Genomic DNA, 18,167 nt, shown 5'->3' on the forward strand with positions numbered 1-18,167 from the left:
ATAATATTTCAGGAAAAGAGTTCCTGGAGGAATATCTGTAAGAAATCATGGAGAAATCCCTGGAGGAATTCTTAGGTTAATTTCAGATAATTTTTTTACGGAATTCATGGAAGAATCTCTGAAGGAATTTCTAAGGGAAATGTTGGAGAAAACAACGGCATTTTTGTGGGCCACAACAATTCTGGGATTACCAGAGAAAAAATCGCTGGCGGACTACTAGAGATGATCGGGTGTCGGGTTTTCAATTTAAAATTTTTCTTGACCGGGTCGGGTTTGAATTGTACAAAATTATCGGGTACCGGACGGGTTCGGACTTGAGCTTGAGCTTGATTGGCCGCCCGTGGTTGCTACTCCAGTATTGCCAGATCAGCTGCACTTACACAAGGAACCAACCAAATGACTGCTTGGGATTAACAGGCACCCTCAGTGTATAAGTGCTGCTGATCATCTATTTTTAGGCAACAATGGTGCCTGCCACGTCAGAATGCAGACCAATGAGGGGAAGGGGAAGGAATTGATGATGCATTTCAACTGGCTTCCACGGTTGACCACTGCGTAAACGCCAGTTCATGCGGGAAGGGCGAAAGGGTGGGGTAATTTTTATGGCAGAGAGGCTTGCTGGTTCGGTTAGCAGACTGCCTATGTATCAGGCGTGAAGGAAGGCATGCTAGAATGATGAACGAATGGAAGCGTAGGGAAATGGTTTATTTCTGTCCGTCTCGGGTTCTAGCAAATGCTATGAACTGTGATAGATACATCAACTGTGATATATTAAGAGTGGTAGATAGAAGCAAGTGAAAGATACAACTACAAAGTACGAGGAAAGGGACGGGCATGGGATTGAACAAATAACATTCTATTTATGAATCAGAAGCGGTAGCCATTAGACCACCAACACTGTCATCGGGTTTCCGTCGGATTCGGACTAGAAAAAAGTAGGGTTTGGGTCTAGTTTGGTAAGAATTGTGAACAGAGTAATAACCTAAAAGCTTCACTATACATTAGAAACTTTTCGAATTCGGGTTTTATTCAGGGTTTTCTTAGACATTTTTTTAGGGTTTTGAGTCGGGTTCAGGTTTGAACAGCGCACATGTTTCGGGTTCGGGTTTGCTTTTCAGTTATTGTTTCGAGTTCGGGTCGGGTCCGGGATGGAAAAAATTAAACGGGACGCGTTCGAGTTTGAAAAATGTGAAACAAGACTATCTCTAAGGATTAGGTTGAATCTCTGGTAGATTCCCTGAAGAAATCTCCTGAATAATTTCAGGAGGAATCCCTGCAAGTATCCTTGAAGGAATTTCCGGATAAATCACTGGAGATTTCTCCAGTGATTTATCCGGAAATTCCTTCAAGGATACTTGCAGGAATTCCTTCAGGAATTATTTCAGAACAGATTGTGTAACCCCTGGAAACATCTCTGCATGAATTCTTGTGGATTTCCGGAGGAATCCTTGGTGGAGTATAGCGAGGAATTTCTAGAGCAATCTCAGAAACAATATTTCGAGAAATCGCTAGCTGAATTCTCGGAAGAATCTCTAGGGGAATTTTTGGACAAATCCATGGAAGAATTCCTGGAAATCCCAGTAAACTTTTTACTGGAGGAATGTATGAAGGAATCACTAACGGCATTCCTGCAGGAACAAAGCGTTTAGCCGCATCGTGTCAAGGAGTGTGGGTTCGATTCCCGCTTCAGTCCGAAAAACTTTTCGTCAGGAACGTTTTCCGATTGTGCCACTGGGCGTTGCATGCTAATCCGTTGTCTAGTGTGGTGCTTCCTTCAAAGGACATAGCCGTCCACTGGAAGCATTAATGTGTAGGTGTAAGAAAATCCTCACGAAATCTGTAGAGAAATCCTTGTAGAAATTTTCTTGCGGTAATCCCTGCAATAATCCTTAGAGCAATCCCTGGATGAACTGGAGTCCTATCGGAACCTGCCTCCCATGATTCCTGGAGAAATTCATGTGAGAATGAACTCCTGGAGAAATATCTGGTAAAATCCCTGAAGAAATCGTGGTAGAGATTATCTTGGAAGGAATTTTTGGTAGAATTCCTGGAGAAAACTTCGAAAGATTTCCTAAATTAACAAAAATCGGCTCAAAAATGTATTTTTGAGAGCGTTTCAAAGTCATGGGTCATTTTTGAATCTGTCTCTTTTTTGAAGCGCCACTCCTAGAGGTCGGTTTTCAAACGTTAGGAAGTTAGAAAATTTCAGATTTTTATCTCTTCTATCTTCTCTACGTAGTTACAGCTCATTCATCGATTGGCCAAAAGTGACCCCAATGCACAATAGGTTATTTAGAATTTCCCATATTTCATACTTCCAGAGTGTCCATTCAAAACCAATTTTCCGATTCCCGCAATTTTCCCGGGTCCAAAATATTGACAAACTGATGGCAAATGATATTTTAGTTTTTTTTTTCTCGTACAAATTTGGAGGACTTTAACTGACTTATTTATGAACTATTTTTATTTATATTTATAAAATGCCATAAGCTTCAAACGTTTTAAATTTCAAAAACGTTTTGGACAAAAAGATATAAACTATTTGTTGAAATATCTAAGGACCGTCCACCCAAGTCATAGACAGCTCAGATTGATGGGCACTGGACGGGTGGTTAATTGACTTTGATGTTTTGGGGGCCACAGCGAGGACGGGAACGGGTTCTTACGGGGTGTGATGCGGCCGTTTGCTCGATACAGGTTCACATCAACCTCAGCGACAATGGGTCGCGGAAAGGCAAACGGTTGGGAGAATATCGCTTCAATCTAGCAGATCGACGTATTTTGGCACTATCACATAAACCGACAACGAGAATTCCAATCGGCCGTGGTAATCTTCGGGATGGGAGAATTGCTGGCAAAATGACGATTTTCGGATAAACCACGGAGACTTTGCACATGTGATCAGTACTCTGTTCTAAACTAAACTGTATTTCAATGGCATAAGTGAATAATAGAAAGAAGTGCGAGGCTGAAATGTTTCAGTCTGGGTAAGATTTCAGATACAGTGGTAGTTCAATTTAATATCTAACACAGATAATTCTGAATAATATGAAAAATTTCTGCTCAGTTTATCTAAATTTAGGCTATATTTCTTGATTGATTGATTTGCTTTATTATAGAGACTTCCAGCCGTATGCTGGTTCGCCTCTTATTTAGACTATATTTTCACATAAGGGCAAAGCTCTATAGTCAAACTATTTCCTTCTGCAATTCCTTCGAAACTACGCGTAAGACATGACGCTTCTTTAAAAAGTTCTTGATCTGGTGGAACTCATGTTGAATCCAAGGAGCGATTAACAGAAACGATATCTCCAAATACATTTTTTTGATCTCGTATGAAATTGGCTAACACTTTTGACATAATTTCAAAATTGCATCTTCCAAGAATCTCATGAATCAAAAATCTGGCTAGGAATAACAAAATGACCTCGCTATTTATTTATCCATCAAAGAGCTTGTCATGATTTCATAAAAAAAATTCAAGAAATTTGTCGGGGATGATAAGAAGAATTCGCTGTAAATATGAAGAAATCTATACAAAATCTTTTCAGGCGTCTCATAAGCCTTTATTGTAGATCAAGGACTACTCCAATTAGTAATCGAGATGAGGCTTTACCTAGGGCTACACTAAGAATCAGTATCATTAATAGTAATCAAAAATCCTGCTTACGGAGAATGATTTCAAAAAAATAATTGGCAATTTTTTGTTTAGTTTTTTACTAAGAATTTCAAGCAATATCATCCAAGGGTCTATTCTAATACCCACTAAAAACCATAATAGCAATCTGCTGATATCCTTTTCAGTAATCTCTGAACTTTCAAGAAATTGATCAATTATCGGTTCGATATCCGTATATCCGTAAGGATTCCAGCAAATATCTCATAAAACATGGCTATGAATCTAAATGGACATCTAACAAGAATTTCGCCAATAACCTTGCCCAGAATCCCGAAATACCCTTCTTATTTATTTATTTATTTACTAGTGGTCCCGGCAAACTTCGTTTTGCCATCAAGTAGGCTGATGAAAACCGCTACGAATCGTCCCATACAAAATGACACTCACTTCCGTTCACTGTCGTTTTTCCGGCTTTCCCGGTGAATGTCCTGGAACTTTTATACACACAAACACGTCGGAACCCTTAACGAACAAAATGGAAAAAGAATCATCCAAATCCGCTAACCCGTTTGTATGCCATTTCGTGACATACAAACACCATTCCATTTTTATTTATATAGATTGTAAAAATCTTCGATAAAACTCACTATCGTACAGACTATAGCTTATGCGCTAATTCTTAATCTAAACACATTTTTGGACAAATTAAAATCAAACAAGTGGTACACTTCATTAAAACGTTGACAACACATATTTAGAGGGTTATTCTGCCCATACTGGGTGCGATGCGTAGCCCTTCTGAAGAAATCGAATCTTCTCGTCGACCTTCCCGGTGCGTTGAAGCGTAGCCTTTCCAAGAGATCGGAGCAGTCAAGGTTGTTGTTGAGCAGGTCGAATATCAGCAATCGTTGAAGAAGTTCCCGTCGATTCTGTAGTGTAGGCAACTTTATGAGGGCACAACGCTGTTCATAAGGAGGGAGATGGTGATTGTTACGCCATGGGAGATGACGAAGTGCAAATCGGAGGAAAGTTTTCTGTACGCGTTCTAGGCGAGCGATTTGAACAGCATGGTAAGGTGCCCAGACGGTGACGCCGTATTCCAATATACTGCGTACAAGAGATACATACAATGATTTGAGACAGTATATATCGCGAAACGCTTGAGTATTGCGTCTGATTATACCCAGAACTACAAATGCCTTTGCTGTCACGGAAGATATATGTTGCGAGAATCTGAGCTTAGCATCGATCGTAACTCCTAAATCTTTAACATATGCAACTCTCTCCAACACGCTATCGCCCATAGTGTATTCAAAAGCGAACGTTGATTGTAATCGCGAGAATGTAATTACGTTGCTTTTTCTAATGTTCACCTCCATATCATTTTCCTTGCACCAGTCCAGCAGACGGTCAATGTCCATTTGTAGTGCGCAGCAATCTACAGGAGGTGACATCACGGAAGAATTTGAAGTCGTCAGCATACATCACTTTAGAGGATTTGATCACAGTGCATAAACCGTTAATATTTCAAAAAGCTTAATCTATCTGTCTACCAAATCACCAAACATTGGTGCGCACACTTTATCCAAACATTGGTGGTCGTACACTTTGTGGAAAAAAATCTAGTTTCGCCCATAGTGCTTGACATTGAAACAAATCGGTTTTCCGGAAATAGCCCAGGGGTTCTTATGAAATTTCCTCTGGAGTTCCGGATGTTTCTTGGAGACTTTTTGCAAAATCCTTTTGGAATTCTTCCGAAAATTTTAATGGAGCTTTTCTGGAATTAGTTTTGAGATCCTTCTGGATATCCTTCTAGGATTTTTCCTCTGGAGCTCCTCCAAAAATCTTACTGGAAACCTTCAAGATTTCTGTCGAGGATTCTTCCGAAAAAAAAAACTTGGATTCTTCAAGAAATCCTTCTTTGCAGCTTCCACAAAACCATCGGAGATTTTTTCTGAAATGCCTCTGCAATTCTTGCGTAAATCTTCTCGAATTCTTTCGAAATCCCGTTAAAATTCTTTCGAATATTTTTCGAGGATTTTTCCGGGCAACCCTATGGGATTTGTCCGTAAATCTCTTTAGGATCCTCCCAAAAATCCTGCTGGAATTTTGCAGGTTATTTTTCGATAACTCTTGGAAATCCTCCTGAAATTCTTCTACTACAAGGATTCTTCTGGAATCTTTCTGAGATGCTTACGGACATCCTTCTTTGACTCTTTCGTATACTTCCAGAATTTTTTCCTAAATTCTTGCGGAATTTGAGATTCGTCCATAAATTTCGTTAGGATTCAACCGGAAATTCATCGAGAATCGTTCCGTAAATCCTCCTTAAATCCTTCAAGAAATCCCTCAGGGATTGGTTTCCCGGTATATTCTCCTAATTCCCGGATATTTACCGTATTTTTTCCGGTCATTTTATTCCCGGGTTTTTCCCGCTTTTCCTGGATGGATGGACACCCTGTACTTCACAACACTTCATTTTTCTTCCTGTTTGACGCTTCACACTAGCACCTTCTTCAGGCATTACTGCACATAATCGTATGTTGTGCAACATGGTCACCAGATCAAAAAGCACGATACATTCTAAAGGAAATTGTTTAAAATGTTATTTATTTGTTTATCTATGCTGAAACATAATGTATGGCGGACTGAATTTTATTTTATGACCATTTATACCCTCTGCTAATTTCCAGCTTTGTAGGAAGTATGACGTGCTGCAATCGTTCAAAAATCATAAATCTACTCATTTACAGAAATGAAATTCCCTGATATTACCAGGTTTTCTCAGGTTTCGAAAATAATTCCAGGTTCAAGAAATTCTCCAAAATATATAAATGTTTGACATTTTTTTCATTTTAGATGACTAAAAATTTATTTTCAAAATTAGGAGCTCGGCATCAAAACAATTAAACAAAAAAAAAACTAACAATAAATTTCAAAGTATTTTTCACTTAAATGAAATAAAAATATTTGTTAAACTTAAGAAAAAAATAATTATTTCCACGAAAACCAAGAATGATTTTCAAATGCTCCTTTAATCATCAAAGTCAGATATGAAGAAAATAGTCTATTCGAATTTAAGAAAAAAAGCCTTTCTCTTGAAATGGGAATCTGGTTTATGGACATCAGCAAGGTACCTAAAGAATTTCACAGGAAGACGTTCTGTATTTTTTCATAGATATCTTTGTGAAATCAGGGCTGATAGTGACTGGCCGTTTTGAAAACGACAAGTTTAAACATATTTTATACATATCGTCAAACAGTTCACATACAATACAGGTTTCATAAGGTTTCAGATAAGGAGGTGTCCATTTCGCCTCGTGTGTTCATTACGCCCCTATTTCCCCTATACTAGGTTTAAAAGTATTTCAACTTAAATTGTGTCGAATAAAGTTTAGCTTCATATCACGCAGTATCAAGATGAACGTATTGGTCTTGAATTTATGTTTCACTAGAATAGTATGTTATGTTATGTTATAGTTATGAAAAACATCTTTGAGTCCACTTGATGTATCCCTCGTATTTCCATTGTCACTTCTTAGATAGTACCTATATAGGGAATGTTTCCAGTATACATCAGAGTGTTCCACACGAAGCGAAAACTTTTGGTCAAATTTAAATAACAAACCACTGCAGTGGCGAAGGGGGGGTTTTGGGGGTCAAACCCCCCCCCCAGAGCAGATTTTTTCCATAGGAATTATCAAATATATTTTTGAAATTCAACACTAAAATCCACAAACATCGGAGCAGTAAGTTGTGTTAACAATTATATTGTTCTATGTTGTAGCTTTCTAATTTGAAGACTATTGAGGAGCACTAAATTTTCTCGCTTTTTCTTATAAATAAGCTACAGGTTTTTGAAGAGAAGTTTGTGAAACAAACATATTGAGACCGCTTTAATAATGCATTTTTCATCAAAATTCGATTTTTCGAAAAATTTGTTAGCTGGCTCAGCATTTTGCCGAATTTTATAACCTCCAGATAGCACGTGAATTTCCGGAGAAGCAATTCATTAGTTTTCAATGATAACAAACAAAAATCCTAGGAAAGATTAAGGGAGATCGTGATTGTTGGTAAGCTGGAAAATAACACAGTTTCGTCTACAATCTTGAAATGCTTCAATATCTGCAATGCTGTTTTGCCTTCGGCAAACTGCTAATGATAGTCGCAATACTTATTACTGCGACTTGCGCTGAAAGATCATCATGCTCGTTGAAAAACTTGAAAACGTATGTAAGGAACAGATCAGACGTAGAGTGATTGAACGTATCCAAGCCAATGTGCCTCCAAATGTAACATGGATAAACTTTAGAACAAACTACGAAAAATTAAGATCTAAATGATATTATAATAATCCCGTTTTGTAATCCATATTTAAAAAGTTTAATCTAAGACAATGTTTGTAAAGAACGAAATGTTTTTTGAAACCCGAAGAAACTTTTGGAAATTTTCACCAGATACAACAAATTTCCTTTGAGTAGCTTTGTAACTCTATACAAAAATGCTCAGGGTGGAAGATAATAGCCTTACTTTGCATATGGCGTTGAGTTTTTTGTTTAATGTTAATCAAGCAATATTGCTCAATTTTTATCATCGAATTTTTTTACACTCGTTTTATTTTCCCAAAAACACATTATCTTCAAGTTTACAAAACCCCCCCTAGAGCCAAATCCTGGTTGCGCTACTGAACCACTGAAAACAAAACTTCTCGAATCACCAAGGTTTGCAACTAGACGAGACGTGGCATGCACTTTTTCTGCTCTGTTTTTTTTTCAAACACGCTCGCAGTAATGTAAACACACCAGTGCATTTTTTATCACATCTAGGTTCTAAAATTAAAGCTCGGCGCTGTTGCTGAGCTGGCTTTACGAGCCGGTAAGCAAGAAAAGGTGTCGACACGGTGGCTATTAATAATTTTAACACATCCAAACTATGTGACCATTGCGGACTAATAGTTTTCTTTCAGTTTCGGTTTAAGCAAATAGAATGAACGAATTTCGTCAACTTACCTTGGATTCTTTCTAAAGTCATATAAAACGCTAGCGCCACTCGAGGCGATCCTTTCCTCCAATCAATTCACAAACTAAACCGACGACTAATTACTGCACTATTAAGAATTAGGAAGATTAAACTTCGACCGAGTGTGGCTCTCTTTTGCTTCCGATTATTTGCTCTCACTGATTGATATGGGAGATAAAACACCGTTTCAGACGAGATTCTGAAAAGGAAAAGAACACAATGGGGAAAAACGGATTAGTGGTACGCCTTCATCTTGATAACGATTATGGATAGGGTGAATGTTAAACATAAGCACTTAAAATAAATCAATGTGCAGAGCAGTATGAAATGCATTGAATTACGTTTTCTAAGGCTAAGTTTAATTTATAACCAACAAGTGATAATTTAATGATTTTTTTATAAAACACTGAATGTTTGTCTCCGCTCTTGATTACTGCTCAAGCGGAAATCATTTCCTTTACTTTTTCCTCTAGTCAGCCTAAAAATTGGCACAACATTATTTTTGCATAGATGTTGAAAATTTAGTGGTTTCTCTCATAACTGTTGTATTGTTGTAAAAAAGAGCAAAATAAGACCGAATGGGAACCAAACAGAGACCATCCAGCAATCTAAAAAATTGTTGTTTTAGTCATAACAGGAATCAAAATATTAAAATGTTTATAAGATTTTTTAAGGAAAATCAGGACAGATTTTTTTATTTACAAGTACTATTGCTCGCACACTGTAAGATTCTTTTTAGGAATTTCATCAAACACCAGACACAAATTCAGGTATCCGCAATTCATTCATTGGTACTTTAAGGGAAACTTCAGAGACTTCACTATAAACGTTTTCAGGAATTCCTCCAAATTCTTTCAAAAATTTATCAAAAAATCCTGGAGTCCAAACGTTCTATGATTATTCAATCGATTTTGCTAGGATTATGCCTCTGAAATCTCTAAGAAATTCCTAACAAAATCCAGAGAATACAGTACCCATTCGATTTTGACAACACAAAAATACATAAAGAAAAATGGATCATGGTCAGTCACCAATCCTGTTAATTTCAATTCTTCTGTGGGCCTTTTTGAGGCTCACCATGTTCAGTAAAAGGTAAATCAAATTGGTGGTCATTATTACGGTGGTAAAAGTGTTAATACAAACATCACTGTTCGATTTAGACAACATGAAATGTTTTGGCATGTCGCCTAAATCGAACGGGCATTTTAGCGCTAAAACTAAACCTATAGTGATTTCTGTTGAAACTTCTGAGGAAATCCCTGATGAACTCTTGGCTGGATCTCTGAAAACTCTCCAAACTTCTGACGAAGTCGGAGATATTTCTAGATGAATAGCTGAGATTACTATTGCAAAAATAATCAATTGAATCCCTGAAAAGCTGTAGAATTTTATGTAGACATTCCATAAAATACATTGAATAGGATGTTTGAAGAACTTAGTGTTGATATTACTGTAGTTCAGCTAGTTTGAAACCCCAAATGAAATATAGAAGGATCCATGGAAATTTTATGATCTGCAGGGGTAATTTGTGGATGAGATATTGGAGAAATTTCTAGATAAATTTCTGGATGAAATTAATATAAATCATAGAACAAATTTAATGAGGAATTCCTGGAAGTTCTTGGAAGAAATCATGTAGAACTTTCTATAAGATCTGCTAGGGCAACACCTTGAAAATCTTTTTTTGCCTTTAGGCCGGAACAAATTTGAAATTTTACTTTTGTCACCCCCCCCCCCCTTCAAATTTTTCAAAAATTCAGAGGGGGGAAATAAATAAAGTTTCTTATTTTCATTGTTGGTTTTCATTGTTTTTGTGTTTTTAGCTAGTTTTGTGATTCGTTCTTACGATATTACATGAAATAACAGGTGTTATTGGACTTTAAGTCCTAAATCTGTTCGTTGGTTTTTTTAAACGTTTTTTCTTTTAAAATCCAGTTTGCGCAATTTTGTTGTAACAGTGTAGCCTTTGAAAATAGAATATTGTAGTGCAGTAACCAATTTGTCAAATCAATTCAGCAATTGGCTCTTAAAATTTATTTGAATACATGTTTTCCTAGTAAATTTTCCTTCCTCTGGATGTATAAATATTGAAAGCGTGATCATCATCCACAAGCTGCGTATCAAATGTCCTTGTCTTTATTGTGTTGGTATAATCTTTATGATTCTTTTTTTTCGAAATTCAAGAAAACCCGCGAAATGCGTTGGATCCTTTTAATTCATATAAAAACGCAGTAGTTTTCAGTTTCTTGCCGATGAAAATGGTTCATTTATTTTGGAGTCAAGGTTCATCCAACAATTTTCGTATCTTTCAGTTAATCTTTGACTTCTTTTGATTGCTTGTTTTGTTTTAAATTTTAAATTGCCACTCTGGTAATAAACTTAATAATCTTGATCCGTAAAATACAAATTACAATTATCAACACATCGCTGAGTTTACACATATAAAATGTATTTTCACTGAGAATACATACTACAGAGCAAAATTTGACCAAAAGTATGGGGCCACGACTAAACCGAGAAATTTTAGTTTCATCAACTTCGTCACCCGTGAAATTTTAAGAATTTTACTGTGAATTTCCATTGTCCCTACTTTCAATTGTATAATATATGCCATCCTATGCATATTTATCTCACAGTTGCTAAGGTATGCAAAGAACATGGCACAAGAGAACATCGAAGGCAATATAATTCACAAAACCAATTTTCTTCAAATTTATTCAAATCTAGAGGAAAATTTCAAACAAATTGTTACATATATATGAAATCGAATTAGTATAATCTAAATTTAATTTAAAGTAGCATCCAAGTGCAGCATTTCTGCAATGTTCTTAAAATTGTGATTAGCTTAAACACAATTTAAAAGTTTAATATTTTCTCTCGTCAAATTTCAACAAAAAAGACAGCAAAAACCTGAGATTGTTGTTATGAAAAATTCACCTGAATTTCCATTTTATTATTTATTGTCCCCCCCCTCGACACATTTTGATGAAAGGTGACAAAAGAAGATTTTAAGATTTGTTCCGGCCTTATTAACGTGAATTTTAACACATTTGGCTAGTTCTTCACTCAACTGCTAGAAAAACGGTGAAAAACTGGAATTTGTAAAAAACGCCTCAGGAAGAAATCCTGTAGGCGAATTTCGGCGCGTATTTTTTTCGAAGAAAAGTAATGCAAGAAAGCTTCTTCTCCTCGAAGAAATTGTTCGCCGGAATTCACCTACTGGAGTAGCATTTTTGACAATTTTTTGTAGAAGTAATTAAAAAAATGACTTTAGACACCTTCAATTAATGATAAAGACTCTTCCGAAATTTGCAGGCTATTTGTATTCAAAAAATAGACTTTAAAATTTAAAGACTTCTTCTTCTTTCTGGCGTTATGTCCCAACTGGGACAGAGCCTGCTTCTTATGAGCACTTGTTAACTGAGAGCCGAATGTGACTTGCATGCCGCATGTCTTGCTGTGCGTTTATCGCTACGGCTATCTGGGCCCTGTAGCTTTAAAAACATTTTACCTAAAAAAGGAAAACAAATTTGTGAAGAAAAAAACTAACGGGAACAGGTATTTATTTAAGAATACGTTTAAGATTCTATAAGTTTTTTTTTCAAGAAAGTCTTCAGTCCTCTAGGAACCTCATCTCCTACATTCTCGCTAAGAATATTTTCTTAGCATTCAACTAGTATTACTCAGGATTACCTTCAGGAACTCTTTGAGAAACTTGCCAAGGAAGCCTTGAAATATTATTTTTTTACTTATCTCGTTTATTTGGCAGGCTCGGGCGCCGTAGGGTATTACAGCCAAAATCTTTTCTTTTTTTACATTATTTGCAATTTTCTATTTATATTTATTTAAAAACAATGTAAGTTTGGGGAAGCTCCGAGATTACAGAATATACGTATACAACAGGAAAGGAAAGGATTTTTCGGGATTTCAAATCTTATAATGATAATTGAGCTACTTAGACTACTAAGCTGATGAAGTTTGATGGGACAGGATGTCCTGATATGTAACGAAACTAAACAAAAACGGATTGTGGGAGACACGACTAGAAGATGACAATTTGAAGGGGAAAACAAAACCATGGAGCGACCGACAATCTCGGATATTGATACGTTTTAAAACAGGTAAATCAGATTCATATATTCCAAATCAAGGCCCGTCAACACTTTCAACAGGTGTCTGCTGCTTTCCTCGGATCTGGAGAGTTTTAGTCAGTTCAGATCTGATGCCACGATGCTCACCGCATCCCCATTAGACGTGTTCGATATTCTGGTAAGCTACGCCGCAAACACAGAAATTGCTTTCTCAGAGCCCAACCCCTTAAACCATGTTTTTTCGACACCTGTGGAAATATGGAATGCAGCCATATATCCATTTTGTCGTCACTCGTAAACTCGTAAACATCGCCTTCTTCAGCGCCTACCGTTACCAGAGTCCGCTTTCTCATTGCCCGGACTGAAGCAATGGGAAGGAACTCATCCCATGGTAATAGTGTAAGAGCGACTTGACAAAGCATTCAATGCTTGGCGTTTCCAGTCAGGAAGTACGCCGCGTGCTTCATCGGCTTCATTGACCGAACAGCCTCCAGAGAACTTAGAGTGTCGGAAAAATGAAGAAGTGCTCGGATGGGAGAGAACTGATGTACTGTAAGGTGTAATGTATAGCTGCTAGCTCAGCAACATATACAGAACATGGTTTTTGAAGCATGAAGGAGGCGCTATGAGAAACGTTGTAAACACCGAAACCATTGATATCATCCATTTTTGACCCATAATTGAAGAACTGTCGGTCCTCGCTGACATGCCCGAATTTACTTGCAAACATGCGAGGGATAAACTTTGAACGTAAATGTACCAGTAGTACACGCTCATGAAACAAGTTTGAGGATTATGTTCAAGCAGCTTTTCGAAGTTTTCAATAAACAATGGATGGAGAACTTCACAACGGATGAGGAACCTGAGTGTTAACTCCGCGAAACGGTCTATCAGGGGCTGTGTTTCACCGGGGAAGGAATGGGCCGCGAATGAACCGACCAAAATCAGGATTGGCCGCCAAGGAGCGACCACGGACTGACCAAACCCAGGATTGATCGCACCGCCAGCGATCTTGAAGCGAAAGTGCAAGTGAAATCCCGACGGCGATCGAAGACAACGTAACCGTTCATCCTCCTACCGGACCGGCGAGTCCATCAGTGAAACAGTGAAACCTCTTTCCGGACCGTTGTGTCCACCGAACAAGTCCATCTTCCTTCCGAACCGGCGTGTCTAAATCTGGTCAAGCTAATCATCCTTCCGGATCGGCGTATCCACTATCTAAGTTCCAAACCGGCAGCCTATCATCGACCCTCCGAACCAGCGTGTTCACATTCGGACTATGTGCCATCATGTCCGGCGGCCCATCCATCCTTCCAAACAATCGTGTCAATCGGCAAAATCCCATTCACCTCCGTGTGGATCTTCTGAAGCTGGGCGCTTCATTTCCGACACGATCATCGGTAGTATTCGTTGGCGCTCTGGAATTCCGACCTTCCACTCGGCGTAGTCAGATCACGCTTGTCGTCCGTCAAGCAGGAATCTCCCACTGGTCAACTCCCAAAATACCAAACCATGATTTCAACAGACGTTTCATCCATTCTATTGGTCGAATCAAACGGTCACCCCTTTCACCGGCGTTGTGAAACTACCGAAGCTATTGCTTCATCCCGATTCGACCAACGGCAGTATCCACTGGCAACCGGGAATTTCGGCCTTCAACTCGGCACAGTCAGACCAAGCTGTCATCCAATAAAGCAGAAATCTCCCACGGGCCAGCTCAGTACATACCCGGCGTTATGTTCATCAATCCAATCCACTTTCATCGCAAGAGATCCAGTCATCAATTGGCTCACAGCAACAATGGGGAACGAGAGAAACTATATTACATATACAAAATTCTGTCGACTTATATAGGCGACACAGTACGGAGATAGATAAGTGGAAATGAAAGGAATCGTGCGCACTGCTACGCTGGATGGTGCATATCACAGCGTTGGGCTGACGACGCGTTGAAGCAAAAGAACCAAACAATGGGCAACAAATTGAATGATTCAATTTGCGCTTGGCTGGGTGATGCTGCCGTTGTCGGTATGAGATCGCACGGGCTGTACTCCTGCAAGTACCTCTAAACTCATTGTGTAAGTCGAGTCGAGTTGTTAGTCATTTTTCGAGAAAAAAATCAAGATTTTATTTTTATTCGAGAGATAGTTGTAAAAAAATAATATCTAATGAAAGTTGATTCAGTTCTAAAGAAACTCTTGATTTTCCTGAAAATTTCCTAAACGAATTTCTTCAAAAAACTTTGATATGAACCTTTGTGGATTTTATTGGAAGAACTCCTGTAGGAATCTTTGGAATATTTCCTATAATATCATAACTAAGGAAATCAGTGGAAGAACTAGTGTAAAATACCTGAAAGGCGTCCTGAGATCAGTGCTGGAAAGCGTCAATGTTAATAGAGGGTGTCGCGCGACTTTTACATAGATGCTTCTCTCACTGTCATCGGACGGCGAGACAATGACAGAAGCTTTCTTCAAACGCTCCTTCATTTTTCTGTCGCTACGGCTTGTGACGGAATTGTAAACTTGACCATTTTTATTTCATTATCAGATATGATTGTTATTTATATCACTAGAATCGTGAAAATATATCCACTTTACTTATCAAACACATTTGCTTCCCGAAATTTTCCAAAATGAGATAGAATTTTTTAAAGCAAAACAACTTTAAAATTGCTCTCATGAGAGCCCCGTCATTGCGATCTGACGGAGTGAGCACATGAAATATAGTTTCGCCTAATGACAGTGAGAAGACTGGTTACGTCAGTGTCGCAAGCGGGTCATGATTCTTAACAGCCCTGCCTGAGATGCGTCTCTGGGAAACTACTAAAGATATAAACGTTGGGAGTGCTCAAGGATTTTATGGAGCAAATTTTAAAGAAATTTTTCTAAGCATCCCTGGAAACACCGCTGGAAAAATCTCTGAAGAAGTCTTTGGAAGTATGCCATAAGAAATCTCTAAAGAAATCAATAGCAGAATTCCTGAAGCTCTTCCTCGGGGAAACTGAGAAGAAATTCCTGGAGAACTTGTGCAATCTGAAAGTTTTTCCGTTACTTCTAAAATTTGACAAGACGATTCAGTGTAAGCAGAATATGGAGAGAAGAAAAGTGACTTTAGAGACCATTTTGGTTACAGTTGAGACTTTAGAGACCTTGTGTTAAAACTAGAGAGTAATATAAAATATAATCATCAACGTTTACAAATTTTTAAAACCATTTTTTGCGAAATCAGTCAATCAATTGTCAACCAACACAGCAACAAATACATTGTCCTTATCCATTCTAGTTGCAACAATCTTATTCCGCAGCAACAGTTTATCACAACGAACTTCAACAGAATACGATAATAATCGCTATTCGCGTTCGTAGCGATGTTCTAGGCATTGTTTTGCAATTTTCGTAAATTTCCTTCATGCTGGTAAACGTTACTACAGTGAAACCTCCATGAGTCGATATTGAAGGGACCATCGACTCATGGAACAGCAATCCTTTGGAAAGTGGTTTCTAGGGACCATCATAGTAACCATGAAATTCTGTTTTTAGTATGGTTCCATGAGTCGATATCGAGTCATGGAGGTATCACTGTACATTATCGAATAGCAATTTCAAACAAACTTGGTGTTTGAAATAACTTATTAATCACGAGTTGAAAAAATTGCAACAATGTTGGCCCCCTCGTGTTAGTCATATCAATTTTCTTGTTTTCTGTTTCATGAAGTTTTCTATAAATTTGAAAGAAAATACAGGTTTGTGTTTTTTATGATTAAATGATTGATTCTTAAGCCATAAAATTGGGACCAAGTTTCTAAAAACGAGCCAGCCCTACCGAAAACATAATAAATACTTTTAACAAAACATTACAACAGCTTTAAAAGAAAACCACTCAATTTTCGGCTGACATAAGAGAACGTTGAATTTTTTGAACTTTCATAATGAGCATAAGACTACTAAAAAAAATGTGTTCGTCTCATGAACTTATCCAACACTTGTAAGAACTGTTTATGTACGAACAATGTAAATACTGAATCAAAGTCACTACAAATTACTATGTAAACCTAAACCGTAAACACATTCTGTAGCCTTGGTGATAAGAAACTTTGAGGAACACCCTAACTAAATCTTAGGAAATATGGCGAACGCCTAACTGCATGGGTTGCTAACCAATTATGGTGGTGATAAAAGCGTGCAATTTAATCAATTTTATGGCAAAATTCCTATTAATTTAACAACCTAGACACATTTACTGATTAATCACAGAACTTTGGACTAGGTGGGCATTGTGGTGACTCCTGCATATGGGATTAACGAGGCTTACGCAAGCGGTCGTCGACATGATGAAAATATGAGAAGGGAAAGAAACCACGTCGACTTCATGCAGTGAAAGAAAAAAAAATTGCATTTCATGTCACATTATAGAACAATCGAATAAACCTCCATCTAATTCACAAACTAAATGAAAAGAACTAAAACATACTTACGTTCGAGAAGCGTTTAAGCAACACAAAATTGGACAAAACGGAGAAATTATAGCTTGAGATTAGGATTCGGACTTACGATTTCCTTCTACGACGTGAAAAAGTAAAAAGCACTGATGGTGTCTATGCGTTTTCCACACAACGACTGTCGCTTCGGGTTTCGGTCGGGGTGTGCAAGATGGATAAGGGGAAAGAGTTGTGCAAGGTGATTGAGGAAGAGGAGGCGGCGCGGAGGAGAGTTCTAGCGTAACATTTGAAAAGGGCCTAACTGCAAAATGTAAACAAACTTGATTATTCATTATTCGTATCATTTTTTACGTAAATTACTTCTACATACTCATACGGGCATGCAAAATGCATTATTAATGGAAATTTTATTCAAATTTAAAAGGGCCTATCTGAAAATGATAAAACTAAGAGGGCCTAACTGGTCATAAAAGGGCCTAACTGAAAATTTCCATCAAAATCAGATTGGCCCTTCCGTGCATTTCTAATTTTCCTCCATATTTGTCAATATTTAGCCCTTGTATAGTGATCAGCATAACGTAAAAATTGAGAAATGCTCGATTGAAGATTCTGTAACATATTGATTGTTACTATTTTAAACTCATTGCTATCTAATAGTTTTAAACTTTTGTTCGACACTCATAGTCTATTACTGAGCCACGTAACGTTTTAAATCTAACATAACATAGAAACTAGTAAAAAATGTTGAATTCAAACATCATCGGCAGATAGGCCCTTTTACGAGTCTTCAAACCAGTTAGGCCCTTTAATTGAACATGGTTTCAGTTAGGCCCCTCCAGTTAGGCCCTCTTATTTAACATAGTTCCAGTTAGGTCCTTTTGGAATTTGTTAATTTTATTGATTATTGAATAGATTTTCAAAGTTTTAGAACAAAATCAATCGATTATGTGAGAAAATCAATATTGAATATTGAAAATTCTTTATTGAAGATTCAGTA

At 37.6% G+C, this 18,167-nt stretch overlaps 1 protein-coding gene across 3 annotated transcripts in view; it reads right to left on the reverse strand.

The window, feature by feature from the left end:
• Nucleotides 1-17,416, reverse strand: part of LOC5570050 (eukaryotic translation initiation factor 5) — a 36,343-nt gene extending 18,927 nt beyond the window's left edge. For 2 of the 3 annotated variants that reach the window (XM_001658892.2, XM_021852885.1), the window contains exons 1-2: nt 17,207-17,359; nt 8,629-8,837 (exon numbers count right to left, since the gene is read on the reverse strand). The gene's annotated coding sequence lies outside the window, so the exon portion shown is untranslated. Of the gene's footprint in view, nt 1-8,628; nt 8,838-17,206 lie in introns of all 3 variants that reach the window. The other variant, XM_021852884.1, reaches the window with a different exon arrangement.
• Nucleotides 17,417-18,167: the final 751 nt, after the last annotated feature.

Source organism: Aedes aegypti, chromosome 3 (genome assembly GCF_002204515.2).
Source record: "Aedes aegypti strain LVP_AGWG chromosome 3, AaegL5.0 Primary Assembly, whole genome shotgun sequence".
NCBI lineage: Eukaryota > Metazoa > Arthropoda > Insecta > Diptera > Culicidae > Aedes > Aedes aegypti.